A 10,437-nucleotide genomic window follows, 5' to 3' on the forward strand; every position below is an offset into this window, starting at 1 on the left:
TTGGCAGCTGAAATTTGGCTGGGCCACGCTATGAATTCTGGGATATGGTGGGCCACGAAGGACACACCCGACCCATCCTTCAAACTCGGGGGAATGAAGGACGCATTTGAAGGAGTCGAGGAATCGGGACAGCCTTCGTCGCCTGGCTGTGACGTCATCGGCCTTCAAATGCGGCCTCCGGAGGATGCAGCCGACGTTTTGGGACACAGCTTGTGTGTCTTTGTTGGTCATGTGACCTCCCAGGGACTACACATGGAAACGAGCAGTTTAGCTCAAATCTGGCAGGTTTCCATCGTCTGTTTTTGTCCTGATGTCCATGAACATGAACACTGTCCCTGTCAAACACATCCAGATAATCTGATCCAGTGTTGTTCTTCTTCTGTGGTGTTTGTGATGGAGCAGTAGCTGCTGATCCTGATGTCCTCCACCAAGGGGGCAGCAAATTCAGCTGACTGTCATCATTTATTAAAAAGATGTAACAATGTGACATAATGCAATATAATAGTGTCAGTTACACGTTGTGGGTTGCACTGTGGCCAGAATGGACATTACCTCCTGCCTAATGGAAGCTGTCAGCCATCCTGCAACCATGAATTAGATAAGCAGAAGTGAAGGGATTGTCAACAACAATTTAATAATAAAATGTAATGTGATAGTTGCACTTTATTAGCTCCCCACAATCGTATGAATAATAACCATGAATGCACTGCATGCTCATAGCAAGTTCTTTAGGTTTAAAGTGAGATCCTGCTTTAAAGGGCGCTTCATCTGCTGGGAATGACATGTTTCTTCTAGTATGTAAGGCTCAGCCCATCTTACTGGGACTTACTTTTGTAGATCCACATGCTCTAAACCTGCTGCTCCATGATTGGTGCAGAAGCTTTAAGCTACTATTAACAAATAATGACCATGGACTTAGTTGTTACTACAATAACTTATCATTGAGCAACTTTTAATTTTACTTGTAAAACTATGCAAGTAGAATTGAATGGGGCACAGTGAGCTGAGCACAGGCCCACTCTGTGACACTCAGAGGTTTGTGGATATCATACTGAGAGTATTGGACACAGTGCAGCCAGCTTGCAGCCACTTTCCCACCACTTTAGCACAATGTTTACATGAGACTCAGCCACACTAATGTTCCTGGGCAGACATGTGGTGCAGCATGGCTGATGGCACTGTACCTGCAGCTGTCATGGACAAGAACCACTCAATACCTCACCCAAGCCAAGCCTGTGCTGATGTTGTGATCTGAGACCGAGACACTAACCCAGGATCATGATATGATGTTGTGAGAGTTTCACTAAGAATTAGCTCTGATTACAAGATTTCAATCTATCGTAACTCTAATTTGTATTTACTTCAGTTTGTTCATCTTGGAGCTGTGTGCAGCTGAGGACAGTCTTATTATTACCAGGTGAGGATATGTAACAGCCACAGTCTGTAGAGATGATGTCACCATGGAGTGGTGATGTCACTGGAGCTGCCAATATGTGCTCCAGCCAAAGCTACACCAGAGGGTTGTGCTGTGTAACAGGTTGGTGCAGGTGGTGTTATCTACATTTGAACATTAGGCAACAGTCTCATGAAGACACTTTCTATTGTTCACAAAAGACCAACAATAACAGAGACAAAGGGAGAGCAGCAGAACTAGTGCTAACAATTAGCACTGCTAGCCTGCCCACCAACACCAGCTAATGTTCTAAAAACGATGATCAATGATTTTGCTGTAACGGCTCCAGCTGTCTGTGTCAGGGACACGTTGGAGATGAAGTGAGTGATCCAGTGACAAAGGTTTGGAAAGCTGCAGTCAGCTGAGACTAAAGGAGTCACCTGACCGAGAGACCAAATGTTTCACTGAGAACGTCCAGATGAACAGAATCAACCTTTGGGATAATCTGTTCCACACATCCATGTTTCACTTACTGCATTATATTTCCTCATTGCTGTGCACACAGGCCTGTGGCTTATAACCAACTCCAAGTTCAGACTCAGAGGCTGCTGAAGCTGTTTTCTGGAACAGAGACGTGTTGGATATAAAAGCAACTCTTCTTTATGTGTCAGCACTGAGGAAAGGAGCAGCTTCGTTTCTAAGTGTATGAAGGACTGTAGCAGTGTGTGTGTGAGCTTTATTTCACAGACAGAACCATGTCAAAAACACAACTTCAGGTAAAAACAATACAAAATCAAAGAGTCTGATCAGAAGGATTAAACAGAGGAGCGTGGGACTGTTTTTAACAGACAGCAGGTTAAGCCAGGCTGGAGGAGTAAACTGAGCCTCGGTGTGAGCAGCAGTGTGTTTGACAGGAAGCTGAGATAAACAGTCTGGAGCCCATTTAGTGCTTCATATGAAAGTGTGAGGATTTGAAAGCAAATCTAAAATCAAGCAGGAGTCAGTGTGAGAATGATTTGTGCTTTTCCTCAGTCAGATGCTGGGAGTTTCAGTTCATCCATGTTCAGCGTGCTGTGCTTTGTGTAACAGGAGAATATGACAGTATAAATCAAGTCTTCATGTCACTGAAAGCCTCCACAGTCTGCTATGGAGGTGCATCAGTTTGGATTTACAAGAAGAACATTTCTTAAACCTGCCACAAGATGGCGCTCCAACAGAAGGGATGTCCACAGTGTAACACAGACACACACATACTGTGTGAATGTGTGAGTGAATGGGCTTTCAACACAAGGCTTCTGCTGCTACCTTTAATGACATAATTAGCTAACAAGAACAAACTGTTAATTACCACCAAAGAACGGCTCCAGATTTTAGCTGCTGACCATTTTGTGAAACGTTGATTACATCAGCTTATTGTTGATTTTTCAACCTTAATATCAGCTGCTTTAAAGGAGCCTGGTTCTCTGGCAGTAACACTTTTCTTCACTAGATGCAGTGCAGGCACAGTCTGTGTTTCTAAACTACACACTAATGTTCATTGTTGTGCAGCTAAATCCTCCCTCTGGATGGGAAGAATCCCTGTCAGGCTTCAAACACCTGGCTTGGTGTTCTGGAGCTAATGTGTCACCTGTGAGGACTCTGAGATGAACACACAGCAGACACTTCAGTTCTCCGTCTGTGTGTCCTCAGTTTCCCAGCATGCCTTGGCTGTGGTGGTGGAGGTGAATGAGGGGGAACATGCTGCTCTGTCAGCACTCAGGTTTCATACCTGGTGATCTCAGAGGACAAAGCGGCGTTACAGCAGCGCACGTTGATGAGACCTGATGCTCTGAACAGTTCAGACTTCAGCCTCACTCTGAGAAAACAAACGACTGACTGTCAGCAGCAACTACACCTGCTCCATCAGTGACGGAGAGAAGGACTGAGACTGAGAGACATACAGCTGCAGGTCAAAGGTCAGAAACGCCCGCTCTTTGTACGGGTCAGGAGTTAGTACTGCAGAGGTCAGAGGTCAGCTTGCTGACAAACCATTTGAAACAGTTTGGAGCTAAAAGCACAACAGCAGAGGAAAGAAGAGACACTGCAGAGATGATGCAAAATATTGTGTTTTGTTCTCAGCTGTCAAAAAGTGTAACACACGTGTTCCAGCACAGCCTTTGTGTACTTTCACTTCTCCATACTGTCCATTGGAAATCCTGTTTGTTACTTTTTGATTTCAGTCCATGTGTCCAAAGCAAACTTCTGTCCCACACTTTCTCTGCTGACTCTTCACCGATGCTCAGATGATCTCAGATGATTTCACCAGAACTCATCAAAATTCGGGCTCCACAGAAACCCAGACGTCACTAAACAAGCGTAACAAGCAAAGTGAAAACTGGTCGTTCAGCTTTATTGACCAAAGATAAGCTCACATGTCACCTCATGACACAGACACTTATTTCCACAGCATGCACGAGGACTGACAATAAGTGTCTATAAAGCCACTTCTATCTGCCACACCTGTGCTTCTGTCATGGTTGCTCTCCTCTCACTCTGTCATTTATCCACAGTCTGCCTCCCTCTGCTCCGTCAGCTGACGTCCTCTCTACACCACCTGCTGTGTTTTATCCTGCAAAAACACATTTAAGAAGCGTTGCACCGAGTAACGGGAGGAACTGCTATAAAATCCATTTAAAGGAGGTGGTGCTGAGTGCTGTGACTGGGGTCCCACCACTGACATCACGGGTGGAGGACATGTTGGAAAACTGCTACAAAGTGCTGTGCAGCCAGCAGAGCTTACAGTCTGTCCTGTGTGTCATACAGGCTCTCACACTTAGTGTTTCTGTGACACATTGAAGAGAAGTTTGTGTTGTTCACAGTTGTGCTTGTACTGAGTGACAGCTGACATGACCTAACAGGAATAATGTGTCTGTGCTGAATGAGAAGTAACACACAATGAAGTCTTGATGCATCTCAATCATCCAGGAAAGTGAGTCTGTTGCTTCTGTTCATCTGGACGCAGCGTTTTGTGGGAGAAACGTGTCGTCATCATCAGGTGACGTCTTCAGTCTCAGCTGCAGGTTTCAGTCTTACAAACAGGACATTTGCATAAAGACTGAAAGCAGCTGCAGGAACGATGGGCTGGGAGCTCCGTTCCTTCATCTTAATTATGCAGATTCTCAGGACCATTGATCAACAACCACTGATCCATGTCCATGAGTCCCATTCACAGAGATGTGGGAATGGCTGCAGTCACAGCATGTAAGATGGAAATAAATGAGAAGTATTTAGCTGAAGTGGATTTGATTTATGTTACTTCTTTTTTAACTTGTAGTTCTACATTGGAAGATTATTGTGATATTGAAATATAAAAATACATTTATATTCTATTATTTTCTCAAAATAAGCGTCACACTCGTGGAAGCCGGTGTAGCCGCCGAAACGCCTGCATTTATGGAGACTTTCAGCCCCAGGTAGGCCAGTTATGGATCTTGGGATCCACATTATGTCAGCAGCTGTTCTCCACCGTGAACTGTGTTCAAACAAACACGCTCACGCCTCACAGACGACAGCTTACAGTCCTGTAGAGATAAAGTGACTCTTACAGCCCCGTCTTCAGTCTTGTGGAGATGATCTCGATGCTTTGGTGGATGTTACTAGCTCCTGTGCAGTATTTTGTAAAGACATGATTATACCCCGTAAGCGCGTTAAAATTTACGCTAACAATAAGCCATGGCTCACTAAAAGTGTCAAATCCTGTTTAAGGAAAAAGAGACAGGCCTTTAAAGAGGGGCTGTTACCGATTTTCAGACAGCCACCAAGGAAATGAAAATCGAGATGTTGAAAGCAAAACAGACAAAAACCTTCTTGAAAGCAAATTTGCTGCAAAAACTTTTGGGTCTGCCTGGACTTGTATGAAAACCATAGCAGGGTTTCAAAACCCCCAGAGCAGCAGTCAGGTCATTTTAGATGTTTTAATTCAGACAGAGATTTTCAAATGCTTTAAACATGTTTTCTGCTCGTTTTAGTTCTTCTGATTTCAGCGAGGATATTTCTGAACTGAAACAGAAACTGAGAGATACTCAGCACTTTATCATTGAACTCAGCGATGTTAAAAAGGCCTTTCATACAGTCAATGTGAACAAGAGCCAGGTCCTGATAATATTAGTGGCCGCCTAATTAAATCTTGTGCTGATGAACTCAGTCCTATATTTCAGGTTATTTTTAACAAATCCTTGCAAACACAACATGTGCCCTCTCTTTGCAAAGAAGCAGTCGTGGTTCCTGTCCCTAAATCTAAACGACTTCAGGCCTGTTGCCTCACTTCAGTTGTCATGAAAGTCTTTGAAAAAATCATCAGAAATGTGATTATGAAGAGACTGAAGGTCAGCTGGATCCAATGCAGTTTGCATACAGGCCCAACAGAGGAGTGGAGGACGCACTTTTGACTTTACTAAATCTGATTCTTAAACATGTAGAGAGTAAAGGGACTTTTGCAAGACTTCTTTTCATTGATTTTTCTTCGGCTTTTAATACAACACAGCCCCATATTTTAATTAAAAGACTTTTAGAACAGTTTGAAATCAGGAAAAACCTGCTGGGCTGGATTTTAGATTTTCTAACTGACAGGTCACAAAGAGTGAGAATAAATGGGGTTCTGTCTGACCCAGTGTTCTCCTCCACAGGTTCTCCTCAAGGCTGCGTCCTATCGCCCTTATTATTCACTCTCTATACAAACATGTGTCAGGGCAGACATGAAAACAGGGTCATTATTAAATATGCAGATGACTCTGTTATTGTCAGCTTACTGAAAGAGGGTGAAACTAACCACGGCCCAGTCATTGATGACTTTGTTCAGTGGTGGGAGGAGTCTTATCTCCAGCTGAACATATCTAAAACAAAAGACATGGTTGTTGATTTTAGGAAACAACAAAATGGGCACGGAGTCACTTTAATTAAAGGTCAGAAAATAGAGCAAGTACAATCATATAAATATCTTGGGACCATAATCAATGAAAAACTGAACTTTGATCAAAATTGCAAATCAGTTTGTAAAAAGGGTCACCAGCACCTTTATTGCCTTAGGAAACTTGTTCATTTCCACATTGACCAAAAAATTTTATCTTTGTTTTATCGTTCTTTTATTGAGTCTGTTTTATCCTTTTGTTTGGTGGCATGGTTCGGTCAGACCTCTGTCACAGAGAAAAACTCTCTGAATCAGATAGTGAGATGGTCCAGTCGTCTGATAGGTGAGCCACAGTCTTGTTTAGCCTCCCTGTACTCTGAGCAGGTACAGAGGATGGCTTTATCAATCCTTAAAAATGGTTCCCATCCTCTAAGGGGTGAATTTCAGCTTCTTCCCTCAGGACGGAGGTTTCTATTTCCGAGATGCAGGACAAAGCGTTATAAAAACAGCTTTGTCCCCGTTGCTGTCACTGAATTAAATAAGAACTGTTTTTGATTCGAAATATTAAAGTATGTGTCACAGTGAGTTTTATATATTTACTAGGTATGTGTGTTTTTAAAGGGATGTCAAATGCTGTCATTTGTCTGTAAAGCAAATTTACCTTGCCTTTGGGTATAAATAAAGTTACCTTACCTGCAGACGCTGTGCGCAGAGGTTCAGGAGCAGAAGTCCCGTTGTAAACATATCACGGCAGACCCGACGATGTTTGCATGAACGCGCTTTTTTTAAAAGTCAGGTCGAGGCTCCAAAAGCCCAAAGGCGATATAACAGTTTGTGTTTGCTACATGGATCATTGTAGTTCAGCTTTCCTTTGTTATATTTCTTTAAGAGCTCAAAATGTGTTCATTACATAAATCAAATGTAATTTTCTCTGTAGCACTTCATGGATTTCATAAGCAACACACTGTAGTTGTTCACACAAAGCATAAAGGTAAAAACAATATACACAGTGTTATCTTCATTTTAGATGTCACAAAGTATTTGCGGCTCCCAGTGTTTTCCCGAACCCTGACCCTTTGCGTGGAAACCGGGTCCAAAAGGCTCTTTGGGTGTTAAAGGTTGCTGACCCCTGCACTAGGCCCAACTGACACATATATTTGATTCCAAATACAAAAAATAATGTGTAACCTGCTGGAAGAATGTAGGAGGTTGAGACAGGATCTCAACACTTGGTGTCTGCAACAAAAGACAACAATATGTGGGCCGATCGTGGCTCAAGAGATGGCAGCTCGTCTTGTAATCGGAAGGTTGCCGGTTCGAGCCCCGGCTCGGACAGTCTCGGTCGTTGTGTCCTTGGGAGAGACACTTCACCTGTTGCCTACTGGTGGTGGTCAGAGGGCCCGGGGGCGCCAGTGTCCGGCAGCCTCGCCTCTGTCAGTCCGCCCCAGGGTGGCTGTGGCTACAAGCTTACCATCACCAGTGTGTGAATGGGTGGATGACTGGATGTGTAAAGCACTTTGGGGTCCTTAGGGACGAGTAAAGCGCTCTACAAATACAGGCCATGTAATGGCAGAAACATTCTCTAGTGTAAATCCTGACTAGTTCATTAATTCCACCCAGTGCTTCCTGCAGAAGTTCTCTGATGACTCTGCAATAGTCGGCCTCATCACTGATGGGGACGACAAGGAGTACAGAGGACTGACTCAAGACTTTGTGGACTGGTGCCAGCTGAACTACTTCCAGATCAACGCCAGTAAAACCAAGGAGCTGGTGGTAGACTTCCGCAGGCACAAGCATTCTCCACTGCAACCACTGAACATCCAAGGTATGGACATTGAGGCTGTGGACAGCTACAGGTACCTTGGTGTTCATCTGAACAACAGACTGGACTGGACTCATAACTCAGACGCCCTCTACAGGAAAGGGCAGAGCAGGCTGTACCTGCTGCGGAGACTCAGGTCGTTTGGAGTGGAGGGCCCACTGCTAAAGACCTTCTATGACTCTGTTGTGGCTTCTGCTATCTTTTATGGTGTGGTCTGCTGGGGCGGCAGCATCTCTGCTGGGGACAGGAAGAGACTGAACAGGGTGATCCGAAGGGCCAGCTCTGTTCTAGGATGCCCTCTGGACCCAGTGGAGGTGGTGAGTGACAGGAGAACGGCGGCTAAGCTGTCATCCCTGTTGGACAACATCTCCCACCCCATGCAGCAGACTGTGACAGCACTGAGCAGCTCCTTCAGTGGGAGACTGCGGCACCCACGGTGTGGGACGGAGAGATTTCGCAGGTCTTTCCTCCCCACTGCTGTCAGACTCCATAATAAAGACTTTAACTGATCAAGCACACACATCCATACATATGCAATAATACTAAGTGCAATAATCCTTTCTGTCATCGTTGTATTTTTACTCAGTTGTATATAGTATTTGTATTTGTATTCTATTTTTATCTTATTGTATATTTATTTTATTTTATTCTACTGTATATAGTATTTTATTTTATTCTATTCTGTACAGTTGTGTACTGTATTTATTCTTATTGTATTCTAATTTTTGCCTCATAACTTTTGCACTGTCCACTTCCTGCTGTGACAAAACAAATTTCCCACGTGTGGGACTAATAAAGGTTATCTTATCTTATATAGTCAAAGGAGTCAATCAAACACAGCTGGTTGAGTCATTTCTCTGTGAGTCTAAAGTGAATCTAGTATTTGAAAGTCCACTTCCTGTATTTGTTGTTGAAGACTTCTTCAGCTTCTTCTCAAGGACATCAGCTGCTTGTTTGGCAGCAGAGGCAGTTAAGAAGCTTCCTGAAAAACACTGAACAGTGAGTTCACTGTGGCATATGACAGATTCAGCTTTCTGTGTGCAAATGTGTCTGTGTCGACCTTTCAAATGCTGTTGAATCCAAAACATCAGCGGCTCCTCGGCTGCTCACTTCATGCACTTCTGTCTGTGTGACAGTCCAATGACATCACAGCTGTTTCCAGCCCCAGTGTCTCAGGACTGGACACCTTTAAACATGTCGAGGATCAAACAGCGTCCAGCTAAACACACATGAAACTATCAGAGCTGACAATCATTCCAATAACATCTAATGGTTCATGTATGTAGACACAGGACTACAAGGAAATGGCTCTCAGCATCTGGCTGTGGGAACACATGAGTCCCTGTTTGTGTTCAGATTGTGTGCATGTTTTAGACGTGTGTCACATGTAGAAACACAACAATCCCACAATGACACACAGATGTGTTTGACACAGCTGTGCAGCTGTAAGTTGTTTCTAATGATTCATTGAAGCTCTTCTAACATTCTGGAGACGATCAGTACATGAATCTGTTCAACACGACAACAATTTGACTTCAGTGTGAACGTTTGCATTAAATAACCTTCTTCATCCAGCTGACAGCATCTTCATCCTATGATGTGAACAGTTCCTCCTGTTGATGACAAACCTCTGACAGGATCTGCTTGAGGAGCTTTTTCATGTGCAGCTCTCTGAGCTCAGGGCTGAGCTGCTGTTTCATCTTTAAGAGCTGCTGCCTCCTCGCCGGACTTGTTCTCCTCTTCTTCTCCTAATGACACCATTTCTGCTTCATATTAAATTCAATAAAGATGCTGACATGTATCTGTAGCAACAACATCATTGAATCTAGAACAACTGGAGCCAAACCAGTGGCTCTGCTGGGATCACTGGTGAGCCAACACTTCCTTGTTGATGCAGATTTCAGGGCTTCCTTTTGCTCCTCCGTTATAACTGTTCTCTCTTCTCAACACATGATGACACAAAGGAATCAGCAGTGACAAAGATGATGCTGAAGAGAAGCACACACTTCACACATATAACAGACCAGTGCAGTTACACACACCTCTGCTCGACATCAGGCCTCAAACAAAGACACAAAACACTAACTTGACTCTAAACAGAAGAAACGAGCAGCTGTTTCTGTTCTGTGCTTATTTATATTTGACACACATGCTTCTCTTTGTGCAAACACACATCGCACTATAAGGGTAACCTCGCACACAATGATTGGACTAGAGATGGACCGATCCGATATTACGTATCGGTATCGGTCCGATACTGACCTAAATTACTCACTAATTACTAAATTATTATAAACTAACCACGGCCCAGTCATTGATGACTTTGTTCAGTGGTGG

Source organism: Maylandia zebra, unplaced genomic scaffold, assembly GCF_041146795.1.
Source record: "Maylandia zebra isolate NMK-2024a unplaced genomic scaffold, Mzebra_GT3a scaffold11, whole genome shotgun sequence".
Lineage (NCBI taxonomy): Eukaryota > Metazoa > Chordata > Actinopteri > Cichliformes > Cichlidae > Maylandia > Maylandia zebra.